Source organism: Carcharodon carcharias, chromosome 26, assembly GCF_017639515.1.
Source record: "Carcharodon carcharias isolate sCarCar2 chromosome 26, sCarCar2.pri, whole genome shotgun sequence".
NCBI classification, from domain to species: domain Eukaryota; kingdom Metazoa; phylum Chordata; class Chondrichthyes; order Lamniformes; family Lamnidae; genus Carcharodon; species Carcharodon carcharias.
In genome coordinates, this window is record NC_054492.1 from 36,322,974 (window position 1) to 36,337,924 (window position 14,951).

The 14,951-nt window shown below is 47.4% G+C and overlaps 1 protein-coding gene across 2 annotated transcripts in view; it reads right to left on the reverse strand.

Annotated features, from left to right (window-relative positions):
• Positions 1–14,951, reverse strand: part of LOC121269917 (cytosolic carboxypeptidase 4) — a 220,495-nt gene that overhangs the window by 32,704 nt on the left and 172,840 nt on the right. The window lies entirely within an intron of this gene.

Here is a 14,951-nt window from a genome sequence, read left to right on the forward strand (position 1 = left end):
TTTTGCCCTAGGTGGATATTTCCAGCATCGGCAATATTTTGCTTTTGTATTTTTGAATATTGAGATTGTACTGTTTCTACCTGTGTATGTTAAGCATTGCTTGTAATTGGTAGTGACATTTATGTTTTAGTGTATTGCTTATAATTGGCAGTAACATTTACATTTAAGTAGATCAATAAAACTATCTCTATTGATCTTCTAATCTCTACCAAAGGTAAAAGTAACACTAAACCCTCCCACATGACTCGCATCGGAAACTCCCTGGGGATTTGCATCATAAGCTCCAGGGAAGTCACATTATAAACTCGCTTGGAGCTCAAATCATCATCTCCCCGAGAAGTCTCACATCATAAACTCTCTGGGGAGTCACTTCCTTGGAAGGTTTGTATTATAAATTCCTGGGAGCACGGGTATGGGCTGGGGAATGCTCCCTAAAAAAAGCTTGCATGGTATCACACTTTGTTTTAGCCTTTTATATCATTTCACAGTCATTTTACACATTGCCAGCCAAAGAACCCAGTGCAAATTCCAGACAGGTGATTCCATTAATTCTTGCACTCTGCAGACCTCGTATTTCTCTGCGGTGTCATTGAGAATTACACGTACATACCAAAGTTAAACTGGGACTGACACCATTCCAGTCTTTGAAAATTAGATGAAACAACAAGATTCACATTTGATCCAACTTACATACGCAAATTCACTGAAAAAAGTATATAAATCTATAAAGTAATTTTTGGGAGATTTGTGCTGGCAATAGAACACGCTCACAGGGCGGAATTTATCGTACTTTTTGCACCCGTACTGAACGCGAGTGAAGTAGTGCACAATGATCTCAGGCAAGCGTCCCAACGCCATCGCGCATACTCACGATCTTTCAGTCTGTCGGCATGCGCCAGATGGGGCAGCACGCCTACCGACAATTCAAAAGCCTATTATGGCCCTTAAATAATTAATTTTCATTTCTCGCTGCCCATTTCGCTCAACCATTTGGTAGGCAGGCAGGTGAAGAGGCAGGGCGGCCTTTGCATTTTTAACAAAACCTCATCCACGGGTGGGATGTGGTTTCCAACACTTACTAAAAAAGTGAAAAAAATTTTAACGTCCTTTTTCACATGTCCCTCTTCACGTGACTGAGTCACACGTGGGGACATGTTTATCTCGTATATAAAAAGTTTACTTTTCATTTTAAACGCGTTCAGCTCCCTGAGGCGACTGTGTGTCCTCAAGGAGCTGTCAGCGCGCGCTCCCCCCACACATGTCCACATTTCAATGTTCACGCTCCTCCCGCCCCCACCCCAGCGACGCTGAGGTTCTTAGCTTGCCTGTCATGCTGGCTGGCAGTTAAATGGCCAACCAACGCGAACTCACGTCCGGAGCCCAATCGTGGGCCTGCCCACTGTGCCCACCAGACAAGGGGAAAATCCTCCCCATAGTCCTTTTCCTTAACATCGCAAACTGTTCAATTGAGAGATTTTGACTTTGGATGGGTACGAGAGGCAGTTACAGCAGCGTAAACATCAAATGGGATTGGCTGGCAATTATCATTGTTCATAGCCAATCAGATTAATACTGAAATGTTTGTCAGTACTGGATCTATGGATCTCAATCAAAACAAAGAGCTACCTCCTCAGCTGATCCAATGCCCATATTTATTTCCACATGCGTAGAGTTTGGTGAGTGCTGAACTGCTAAGAGAGTAGGAAGTTCCTATCTGGGGCCCTCCAAGGGTCTTCTGAATTTAATCTGCTCGTTGTGACACTGTCCTTTAATTATCACAATCCTTTTGATTTGCAATTATTGCCTCTTGCGCCTTGTATGTCCTTTCCAGGCCCACAGGGGGTAGATTTTACTTTGGGTGACAGTGTGAAAACAGGTGATAGTGAATTGACTTCATTGAAATAATAAATCAGAAAGGTTGTAAAACAGGCCACAAATCTGCTGTCATTTGTTCTACGCAATCACAGAAAGTCAAAATCTACCCAATCTGAGCCTGTGGATAATTATGCAAATCACCTTATGCCCGAGGATTGAATACGATTTGCGTCTGATCATTTATTTGGTTGAGTTGTGATCGGGTTTAATCAATAACAACAGGTTTAAATCTGAGGGGGGGGTGGGTTTCCAATCCCGCCCACTGCCAGTTCCGCCAAAAGTCAATGGGTGTTTGGCTGGGGCATCAAATCTCCAGAGATTCCCGTCACACCTGGTCTGGAAAATCCCGGCCTCAGTGTGAGAATTGGCCCCACTATCTTACAGTCCAAACTCTTCTTGAATCTCGGGAGCAGCAGTTTGCGTTCCTCACCTGTCGTAGGTATGGATGAACAGCCTTGACAACATCTTGTGCCCCTGTCAGCACAGCTTGCACGCACCAGTACCCTGGAGAACGCAATTAGCGACAGTGAGGAGGTACTAACGGGGCAAGAAAATGCTGTAAACTAATGGCCAAATGGCTACATGGCTGCCATGAATTGCTCCTGTAATTTGGGAAATGCAGCAGTTTGGGAAAATTAGGGATTGAATTTTCATCCCGAGGACATGGCAGGATTGGAGGTGGGTTTGCCTCCTGATGTGGTTGGAGCCTGTGGATGGAATAGTGGCAGCCGTTCAGGTGGCAGGACAAGGGAGGCCAAAGGCACATCCTGCAAAGCAGCACCGATCCACTGTGCTATGACGCCCACTGTTAGGGCCGTGGGTAGCTACTCCCCTCCACAATGATGGCCTGGCAGCTGTGGCCAAAGTGTATATTGTACCATTTATAAGTCTTCAGAGGGCCCCTCCATCTTGAGTTGCCCTCTTGATTTCCCATCTACAGCAGTAGTGCCTACCTCTCCTGGTGGGGCTGCTGGTTCCCAGAGTTCCCCCATCAGCCCTCCTGGCTGCAGAGCCCACCCGCTGTCCTTAGATGGACGGGGCTCCAGGAGGCAGTCTCGTAATCGGAAGGGCCCCTCCTTGAAAATCTCCTCCAGGCTCCTGCCGCTGTTATGATGGGTTCCCGACCAGGAATTCAGCCCAGCGTCAGGATCAGGATCCTGGAACTAAAATTCACCCCCAGGTCATCGTGTCATGTACTCGATGGGGGCAGCGGCTGATCTGAATTTCAAACATGGGTCGGTTGACATCAGGCGAGGGCCCAAAACCCAAAAAATCTGAAACAGGAACCACACTCGCCTCAAACCCGCCCACTGCTGGTTTTAAACAGATACAGATCAAAGTGTGGTTAGCCAATCTACTCCTGGAGGGTGGCTGGTTATATAAATATTACAGTGAGGCTGCCTGACTTATTTTAACAGACATTCTATTTTTAATTCAGGTTCCCAGGTTTCCCAGGCCTGAGAAACCTGACTGGTGAAAGGAGGTGAGAAGGGTTGATCCTGTGAGGCGAATGACTTTACAGCACAGCTTGTGGTCCAGAGGAAGAAGACTACTCTGTAACACCCACTGTGTGATCTGTCCGCTCCCCTCCTCTCTCAAATAGCATCAGAGCTCTGTGCCCCCAGAATCATCACCCTCCACCCCCCAAGATTGGGATCACCTCACTTGGCGTACCTGCTCTCCTCAGCTGCGGCCTTGTCTTGCAGGCTTCCCGACCAACCGGTCTCCAGCACAGTGGATGGGAGCCCAACAGAAAAATAATTACAGGAGTTCTGCAGTTTGAAGATTGCAGAACATTCTGGAAGCCGGCTCTTCCAGCGTTTCCCAAACTCTAAACAGCTACTCCCAAGCAAAATGCGCCTTGGGCTAAAATCCAGGTCAGAAGTTCTGGACAGCTACAGCCATCAGCAACACACTGACAGGAGCTCAGGAGAGTGGGGTTAGGTGTCCAGAACGTGTGGATAGGTACACAGAACAAAGAGAAAGAGGCAGGGATTTTCCATGCCCGTCGGTGTTGGGCATGTTCAGTGACCTGAGCAGACAATATGGCGCAATTAGTTTCACAAAGGTGTGAAACCAGTTTGCGATCATCTGCTCAGACCAGGACACAGGCACAGGGGTTTTCTGCAGGAGGACAGGCAAAAAGTGAAATGACAAAATAAGCTTCCGCAAGATGGATAACAGCTGCTGTCTTGCCCTGATAGAGTTAGGAGATGCCTTGATGCATTAAGTATAAGCGTCCTGCCACATATAGTGATAGCTCCGATTGTTGGAAAGGGGATAATTTCAAAAGGCTGCAGGAGTGCATTTCACTCCAATCGATCAGTGAAACAGAGTGCTCTGCCACTGGTAATATCATTGCTGGTATCACCAGCTGTATCTGACGTGTGCTGGTGCCCAGAAATGTTGGAGCCAAACCCCAAATTACTGATGATATTACAGAGAATAAAGTCATATCCTTTACAAACCCTATCCCTGATCAGGAATTGACAAGAAGTTTTGTAATGAAGCTACAAAGGTAACCCTGAAACCCTGACTGGCCATGGGTTGGTGCCTATAAGATCAAGGGCAGGATTTTTAGTTCGGCGGGTGTGTGTGATTGGCAGGCCTGGGAATGGACCACCCACCGTGATCGGCCCCCAACCGCGATTTCACGCTGGCTGGCCAATAAACAGCCAAGCCTGAAAGGCGCGGTTAAATGCTCAGTGCTGCCGGGGTGGGGGGGTGGGGTGGGGGTAGGTGGAGGGCGGGCACATGGACACGGGGTATCGGGGGGATGAAAGCTCCCTGCAGGCAGAGAGCTGCCTGAGGGAGCTGCAGATTTTAAAAGCAACGAATAAAGACTTAAAATCCCGGAAAAGAACGTCCATGCCATCAGAATCCGTCACCTGAACATATAGATGATGAAAACTCTGTCCAAACATTATTTTTTTTTTAAATAATTAATAACAGAAACCTCATCCCGCCCTTGGATGAGGTTTCATCAAAAATGCAAAGTCTGCCTGGCCGATTCGCCCATCCACCAGCCGTAAGATTGGACAGACCACAAAAAAAACCGCAGTCAACCGGAACTTTAATGGGCTTAATTGCCCTCTTCGTTGTCAGCGGGCCCGCTTGTGACTTTCGCGTGTGCCTGCCAACCAGAGTATCTGCATCAGCGCGGAACAACGTGGGGATGCTCGCTCGAAGCCACCATGCACTATTTCACGCTTCAGCGAGACAGGCACACGCCCACGTGCCGAGCTAACAATTCTACCCCAAGTCTTACGTGAACAAACAAAAAGCAATACTGTGCCTTTAAGACAAGAGTGTAAGACAGATGTTGGCATTACCACGACTCGCCGAGGTGTCGGATAAATCAATCACTGCTCCGTAAATTGATCACACCTCAAACAGCCTGCAGCTGATTAATGAACCCGGGTCCTATTCCTCTGCAGCTCACTGCATGCAAATGGCTTTGATATCATTTATCTGCTGTCACCACAGGTGATCAATGAGGTAATAGATGGCACAGCTGGGATTACCTGCACAATAGAAAGAGCAGGCAGTATAATTCCAAAACTCTATTGGTAAAGAAGAAGCAAGAAATAAATTACAGAATCAGAGCGCTTACCACACAATAAAAAGCAGCAGAATGACTGAAATTTCTTCTTCTTGACTGAGTCAGATCAAATGCCCTAAACAAAATGGAGCTGTGAGCAGCTGCTAACTTCGGAAAAAAATTCAAGTTTCCAAACGTTCTGACACTCGGGCCGGAATCTTCCGTCTGGGAGTCTAAGTTCAGTGGTGGGGGCAGGAATGGGAGAGATTCCTACTGGCAGAGGGGGTCAGGATGGCTGATAACGCGATCTTGCACTGTTCAGCTCATTACCTATGCGTCTGCAAGGAGCTCGACCAATCACGCGGCGGAGGCGGGCAGGAGGTTGTTGTCCCCGCCGGTACTTCATGGGGCCAAAGATCCAGGCGCCATATTTAACGGGCACCCGGACAACCAGTCACGGTAGGCCAGGGGCTTCGGTCTGGCTGTCCTTCAAGACTCTATAAATGAGAATGTCACAAAGCAGACAAGGTGTGGTCCCACAATTCAGCGAAGCCCCCCTGCAAATTCTCCTCCAGGACGTCCAGGAAAGTAGGGAGGTGCCGCTTCCCAGGGATGGCATCAGGAGGCCTTTCCGACTGACCACAGCGGCCTGGATGGAGGTCACAGTGGAGGTGAGCACCGGTTGGGCCCACCAAAGAAATGCCCATCAGTGCAGGAAGAGGATGAGTGATCTGCCGCGCTCCGCCAGGGTAACTGGCACAGTCTATTCACTGCAAACTGACACCCATAAGGTCATCAGACAGGGTATGTGTGCGAGGGCACAGGGATGTCACACAGGAGTTTGGGTTGCAGCGCTCAGCAGCAGATGGGACATGTGCACTGAATGTGTGCCAGCTACTTCCTGGTCTCGATCTTCTCTCAGTTGCAGGACATCCTGCTTATTAATCATTTACTGAGGAGGGCTCAGCAGCTACCGTATGAATGCATTCTCCTGAACTGCTCATGCAAGCATTGGGATGACAATCAATCCTCCTGTCTGTCTGCGGGACAAGAACACCCACAATGAGAGGGAGCGGTCCAGGGCCCGAGATGGCATTCCAGACATTAGGGGTCCTCACCCTCTGCATGAGAAGCAGGCTGCCGAGGTAACCATGGTAACCATGGAGGAAGCGGATAGTGCCTGTGCTGAAAGTGAGATAGGACTCCCCCAGGAAGCCAGCGAGGATGCTTCCAGACTGCGGTTGTCAGCTGCCTCCACAAAGTAACACATTGGTTTAATTAAGGAGCCCGTTTAAGCATTCACTAAATCTTTTCCCCATTCCCGTTACCGGCAAGGAAAGCGGGAGGCCCACAAGGGAGACCAGCCATAGAACCCTCCCCAGCCCCACCTCTGAGGAGGATTCCTCAGAAGCTTCAGAGGCTGCACCATCACAGCGTTCACCTGCACCCAGCACTAGTGCAGATACAGTCACTTCAGTGGGTCCACGTTCTAGACTAAGCTCAGGGTCTCAACCTGGTGAGCTCATCGCTGACATGGGTCCACAGCTGGCGGAGGCAGTGACAGCCAAGGTCTCTGAGCCCCGGAGGGCTGCTGGAGATCAAGACCCTGCTCAGCCCCATGCAGATGGTGAGTCTCTGGAGCCGGACATAAGGGGGCTGATGCTGATACAGAGACAGGCAGGTGGATGTCAGGCAGAGATACCAGAGGTCAGGTGGTGACTGGACCGAAGGCTGGAGGAATCCATCCACGTTCAGCCTGAAATTGTGTTTCCGGCAAGCGAGTACTTGGCTCTCTGGGAAGGGTGACAACCACCATGGAGCTCCATGTCCAGCAGGATGTTCAGTGGCTGCCGGGTATGCACTCTGGCCTGCACTCCGTCACTCTAGCCATGGGTGAAGTGTCGTAGTCGCTAGGCAAGATGGGGACAGAGCACCTCAACTTTCCTCCAGGTGCCCCTTCTCCTCAAGGGGTCAGGGAGGTGTCATCGGGCACCCACAGGGAGGAGAAGTGCCAGCCAAGCACCCCGGGGACTTCATCCCAGAGCATTCCAAGAGTGCCATGCCACTCCACCTCTCCTCTGCCAGTGACCCCATCACCTCCAACAGGTCTGGCCAAGGAGCGTGCACCTGCACTGGACCAGGAGACCCTTAGCAAGCAAGGGGCCTCTAGGCCTCAGGCCATCACAGACAACAAGGCACAGCAGTCAGCAAGCTACCTCCACCTCGGTTGTGGATGTCAGGGTTACACCTAGACGTAGCAGTAGGCAAAGGAAGATTAAGATGATTTGAAGGCACACAGGTGGCACGGGTGTAACCATTGTACCAGTTTTGGCACTTGTAAATTTTTGTTGGCTAGCACAGTTTGGAAGCATCCTGGATTCTATTTTGCTGCTACTCGCTTCAGTGATTGTGGGCATTTCAGGGTGTAGAATTTGGGTCCCCATCAGAGTCCGATAATGAACTCCTATAAATTCACTTCTCTCACATTATCACCATAGTGATTATGCAATAACCCCACATGTCCGTGATTAAGCACTGGCTATCATTTGTGAGTGTGTAGCCAGAACACGCATCATGTAATCCATTACTTGCAACTCATCATCTTCTGACCTCTAAAAATGTGTTCAGTGAGGTCATTGCGTCTCCTGCTGTTGTTGCCCTGAGGTGAGATGTGGTGGATGCCACGGGTATTCAAGGGAGTTAACCCTGCTATTGCGAGTGGCAAGGAACACGATAGATGTAATTTCAGGGTTGAGAGAGTGAAGCTCCACCCTCTCTGCTTAACAGTAGGAAACCCGAGGCTGCCCTACATATCTGGAGAAAGCTGTGGTGGGCACATCCAATCATTAATGGCCTTCCTTGGTGATTTGTCATTTTGAGCTAACATGCAGGTGAAGGCTGCCTCAGTTGCCTCATGAATACTAGAGTGTCCCTTTAGTTGGCCAATTATGCAGACCTTGAACTCCGCCTAACCAAAAAGACATTCCTTCCACTTTGAAGTATCGCAGTTTTCCATCGACTGCGTTGCATTATTGAGAATCGAAAAATGGTGTGCTACCTTTGAGACTTGCTCCACCACCTTCCCCCTGTTACCCACCAACTTCCTCCCCAATACTCTTGAACCGCCTAATACAAACATTCCTCTCCCCTCTGTCAACTTTGAACCTCCCCTCATTACCCTTGCACCTATTACCAAATACTTCACATACTTCCCCTCCCCTTTGAGCCTATACACATTACCATCCCCATGCCTACCCTGCCCCTTACTCCTCACGTTATCTGTGCCATCTGTTATGTCTGTTTCCGTGACCACCCCTACATGAAACCTTCAACTACCCGACTATCACCCTGAACCTGCACCCAATCCATCCCATTCTCACCTCTCACTGTGTCTGTTCCCTCCGCTGCCCAGTACCCTCAGTTTAACCCCAGGACCAAACAGTGGACAGCACCAATCTCACCCTCTAGGACCATCTCTCTCCCACCATCCTTGCCTGAAAATCCTATTCCCCCACCCAGCCACCAGACCCCAGGCCCAACAAGAAAGGCCCTTCCCCCCATCCCATGTCGCTGCACCTTCACCTTCCCTCGTTGCCTCCCTCCCTACTCCAGTCTCATCCTTCACCTTCCTCCCCTGTCCAGCCTTCGCTCCACCCTTTCACCCTACACCCTCTTCCACCCTTTGCCTGCCTCCCATGTGTAGCTTTCACTCCCCCCTTCCAATTATGCTCCCCCCACCCCCCCTTACCCCCACCCCCGGTTCTTCGCTTGCCTCCCCTGTCCAGCCATTGTCCATCCCACCCAGATTCCACTCTTGGCCTGTCTCCTGTGTCCAGCCTTCACAAAGTTTGTCCTATCGGCAGCCAATATGAGTGAAGATTTGTGAGCAGTCCACAAGAAGACCAAAGCAACGTATACTCACCTCAAGCTCGTGGAAGAAGTCAAGCTCACCAGGTGCACACCACTTATATACAGCTGTAAAAGTGAACATTCTAATTTCTCACTGGCGGGGAGCTTAATTTGGAGGAGGAACTTAATTCTGGTGAGGTAGCCTTTTAATGAGCATGCATGACCCACTAATGCATGCAAAAGGGCTTCCCAACATTGTCTATCCGAAAGCTTGACCAGCCTTTAATGCCCTGAGAACTTAATCACTAAATTTCATCCCACTGTTGGGAAAATGATTTTTGACCTCCTGCCAAATCAAGCTCCCACACCCACTAATCTTCCCACTGCTGGTGGGACTGGAAAATTCCGCCCTTGATGTCAGAATGAAATAATGGCATTGTGACAATCTCTTTTGAGTAACCTGCTTCACCTGTAGCTTGGCGTGTGTTAAGTGAGAGTTACGTGGCTACAGGCGTATTATCGTGTGCAGTCAGATAGACTGATGTCATTCACTTTGTGGGACCTACACAGAAGGAGCAGCCATTTGGGACAGTCACCGGGGAACTGTTAGTGCTTCACTGACCATTTTGCAGCCAAAAGTCAGCAATTTCAGGTAGAAAAGAGTGCAAATGGGCAAAGGGATATTTTGCCGTTTTTGCCAACAAAACCCTTGGCTTCAATGCACCATCATATTGCGGCACTCCTTTTGTATCAGTTTATTTAATACGCAGAAAAATAAGCCAGAAAGGAGTGTAACTTAACATAATTCAAGATGCATGACAGGTTGTCGGGTAGAAAATGCTGGATTTTATCAGTCCTCTTGTGATGAACTGGGAGGTGGGAGGCTTCATAAAATGGTGGCAGAGAGTATCAGGAGGGGAGCCCGAAGTCTTCCCACTGACACTGGATATTCCCAGGCATGGGAATTCAGCGGCCAATTAAACCAATTAAGTGCCCAAAACAGCCGCATTCCATCCTTGCCAGTATTTCACCGCCGCATGGGGAGACTGGCAGGTAAACCTTGGCGGTCTCCCAGTGGGTTCCTGGCAGTGGGGGCCTTCCCAAATGGCTGATCCATGGCCTGCAGAGAGGACCAACCTCACCCCGATGGCAATGACTGTCTCTGCAGAGGAACATCCACCCCCCACGCACCCCCCCCCCCCCCCCCCCCACCCCACGCCACCCCCCACCCACCTTCCCCTAAAGAGCATGCTGCCTGTGAGCATTCATTCTGTGCCCGCAACCCCCTGGCACTAAGCAAATGAGACTCAACTCAAAAATGGGTGAGGCCTAGTCAAAGGCCAAAGACTGAGTGACAGACAAAAAAATATGGGCAGAGAGAAAGTAGGAGCCGGGAAGACAGAGGTGTCAACAAGCTTTGCATCATGATGCATAACGTTGGACTGCATACATCTTTTAGATTAAACCTAGGCCAATTAATTCCTTCTCTAGTAACTTACTGCCATTTTTTATGTTTAGTGTATAGACATCCCTTTGTATTGCCCTAATAGATTTGATTATTGTCACAGATTCAAATAAAGGAGTAGGTTTATCAGATTTTGTAAGGCTTTTGAAAACCTGTTACATTTCATAAATTCCTTTAAAATTGTGTTACTATCACCATCTGTGAATTTTCTTCCCTTTTTATGAAAGTATTGAAAGAGGAGAAAAAGAAAACTCTTGTTAAGGGCAAAAAAATAAAACCGCCATGATTTATAGGGTCATCCAGCCCAATGACTGCTCCAACATGTAACCACTGCACTCAATCGCTACAGCTCAAACCCCAGTGAGTTTGCAGATCTGTAGCTTGACGTGCAGGACATCGAGTTTTGAATGGATTTTCTTTCTGGAAAGACCCTAGACTTTCAGCACAGTAAGGAATAGATGTCGAGCAAAACTTCTCCTGGGTCCACACATTGTAAATCATGCTGTGAGCACATCGACTGATGATGCTTTCTTTTTTAATACATTAATGGTAATTTTCTGACTTTTGGCAGGGAGTGGCACCCCTGAGAGTGCACATCGAATATCTTAAAAAACCCAAAATGTACAAGCAGCAAATGCCAGAATATCTGGTATTTGCTCTCAGTGAGAGAGATTTCCCTCTGAGAGCACATTGGAAGATTTCTTTGATTCACAAAGTGCTCTTAAACAAGTATTGTCATGAAACACAATCATTCAAAGCAACAAAGGTAAGTATTTGCTCTACCTTCACACATCTCTGTCGAGTGTACGGCTTTGATTTTTAACTCAAGGGGGAATTGACACCAAGTCACATGCTTCAGATCTATCCACCAACCAAAGTATGAATGACGACAGCGCCGACGAGTGGGAGCGGGAATTGGGATGGGAGCTGAACTCTGCCAGGGAGACAAGCGAACGGTCCCCAAAACAATGTAATTGGAAACTGGAGGCTGTTTTTGGGTAGGTTAGGATGGCTGGGGGAGCGTGTCAGGAGAGCCATAAACAATTCGAACACGGAAAATGGTTTATCTTCAAGGACTAAGAACATTCTAGAAGAATTTGTGGTTTTTCAAAGACACTGTCCCTTAAAGGGTTAATGCAAGGACTCTGGCTGCTGCTGTTCCTGGAAAAGTCAGCATTTTACAAGAAAAGGTAATTAAGGGGCAGAATATTGCCATCAGCCTGCAGGGGTGGGCCCGACACACTGATACGTAAAATGAAGCAAGATGATGTCAGGCATTGCACGACATTTCAATATTTCGTTCGGCGGGCGCACGCTGGAGTCCGCTGCGTGCCTGCCGCACTGTCAACGGCCTATTAAGGCCATTAAAAGTAATTTACCTTATTAACAGCGCTGCCCGTCCAACCTTAAGGTTGTCAGGCAGGCCAAGAGCCCAATCGGCCTTCACGTTTTTCAGGAAACCTCATCCACGGGCGGGATGAGGTTTCCTGAAGGTTTTATAGAATAATTAAATACATTTTGCTAAATTCACAAACATGTCCAAGCTCATGTGATACTGTCACATGAGGGGACATGTTTAAATGATTTTTTACTTCACTTGTAAAAAAGTTTTATTATCAACTTAATCTCCCTGAGGCAGCTCCGTGCCTCAGGGAAATTGCTGCGCTCTTTCGGGCGCATGCAGGAAAAAGCATTGGCCCTGACTCTCCCTCCTCCCCCCCCGCCCGCACAGGTAGTGCTGAGCGGGCCTTAATTGGCCCGCCCACATAAAATGGTGGCGCGCAGCCGATCACAGGCGATTACATTTTACAATTTCATCTTTATTTTAACCATTGTAAACTGGATCTGTTAACCTGCAGTCCCTTAACTGGACTGCCCATAGTTAGATATGTGCCTTACAGTCAATAAAATAGTGGAGGAGGAGAAGTTCTTGCTCCTGTAATGACTGAGATGGGAGGAGCACACTGACTATCTCTAGTTCCACTACTCCATGGGTCACAACACATACTTAAATGATTTCTCCAGTTAGCTATACGGCCAAATATGTGCTTTACCTATGAATCTCAGAATGGCCACTCGATACCCAGGTTTCTTCCATAAACAACAAAATTATTAGTTTATTATAAAACCATATTTGTCAAGTAGAAGGCAAAGCTTATTAACATACAGAATGAAATATGAAAGTATAATAATTACTCTAAATACCCAATGTGCAACAAAAAATGGTCCTTATCCTTCAACAGTGGACAACCAATTGTCGTCTTAAAATAATGCCAAAAGCAAAGTAGTGCAGATGCTGGCAATCTAAACTAAAAACAGAAAATGCTGCCTTGGAATGTTATCTTTTCTTTTCCCAAAAATGTTGCCATTTTCTAGCATTTTCTGCTTTTGCTTAAAATGATGCTGATTAAAAAGTCTAGGCTTTGGAGAAGACGTGAGCTCCCTTAAGACTGTTCTTTTCTCCTGCTATACACTGATAATAATTTATTTGCTTCCTTAATATTGTTCCTACCACTGCCACGAGCAACGAGTTCAAGTAAGGAGCCAATTCCAAATTTTTGATTACATTACATTTGTTTTGCTTCATCAAGTGCTAAAGGCAGGATTGCCTCAGTTCTGTTCCCTGAATGTCAGTGCTTGTGGTGCTGCTGTTTAACTGTGATATGTTCTACTTAAATTGCTTTGTGATGTCAGTTGCCCTGTTGATTCAGATGAATGGAGATTAATCAGTGTGTCTACTGTTCTGTCACTACACACGGGTTACAAACACAACACAATGTAAAACAATGCAGCAACATCCTCGACAGCATCAGGATCCATGTAAACAAAATTCTCTGCAATAATCATCAGGAACTAACTGTACAGCATCCATCGGCTCACTGCACCTTCTTGTAAACAACCTAATCACTAACACTTAATCACAGGCCGGTAATTCCATTGTTTGTGGTAGCAGGCTGGCTCCAATACCACAAATTATTGATTGCATCATGCGTGGCAATCTTGTCCAATAGCCCAACTGAATAGCCACAGGTGTGACTATGGTGATACTGATTAGCCACATGCTCTGGTAGAAAATGCCGCATTCAACACAGCGAACTGTACATCACGTGTTTATTGACTATCATTAACTCTGAGATTTTGCAGTCTCTATATTTCCCCAGAGTTTGGAACTCTGGCATGAATTTATCAGACGCAGCACATCTTAGTGCAGCTTCTTGGCTTTTGTCCAACAGTTGCGAGCTAATTCTGACTTTATAAATGTGATAGCTGAGCAGGTTGACTAGTACATTGAGAAATGTCAGGTCTGGCTCCTGTTTCCCATCCGGACCCAGCTTCTTCTCTCCATCCAGACTTGTACTTGCTCTCTATCTGGACTTGGCTCCTTCTCTCCACCCAAACCTGTCACTGCCCTCCATCCAGACCCAGCTCCTTCTCTCCATCCAGACCTCTGCTCCACTCTCCATCTAAAACACTATTGGCTGCTATTTGGTCCTTTGTCATGACAGCCCTGTTGCAGCTGCCTAGAGAGTGATTATTCTAATTGGCTGGGCTGACAATAATGACAGGTCCCCTCATAGACAATTTTGTTGGTGTTTCCACTGAACTGAAATCTAGCATTTTTACACTATTTTAGCAGATAATCAGTAAGCAGTGGCCAAAGCAGTAACGCACACACAATCAAAAGATAATCACACTTTACCTTTCATCTTACTATTTTACCAGCAAGCATAGAAAAAGGTGACAGCTGTTGAGTATGAATATTAAAATAAATAGCCCAACAGTGACATTTATTACTCTGTTTTAACATACAAACCAAAAATATAATTAGCCGATTCTGAATTCCCAAGCAGCCACATGTGATTGATGGCCAATGTATTGGACAACACTGAGGTAAGGAAATAAATAGGCTCAGGCATAATATGGGTTATTGATTGCATCGTGTTTGGAAGAGGTTTGGCCCCAACATACTGCAGGTTACAGATTGCATCATATGTGTTGGGAGAGGGTTGGCCCTAATGTACTGCAAGCCACTGATACCATTGTGTATATGGGAGACAGCCAACTCCAAAGTAGTGCAGCTTACTGATTCCATTGTGAAAATGGGGAGAGGGCTGGCTGAGTTTTGTCAGACCTCTGGGCTTTGCTCCTCTCAGGCCCTGGGCCATCTCCTATTTCATTTCTTTCTTTCTTGAGACCTCACAAGTGTGAAATGCCTTGGTT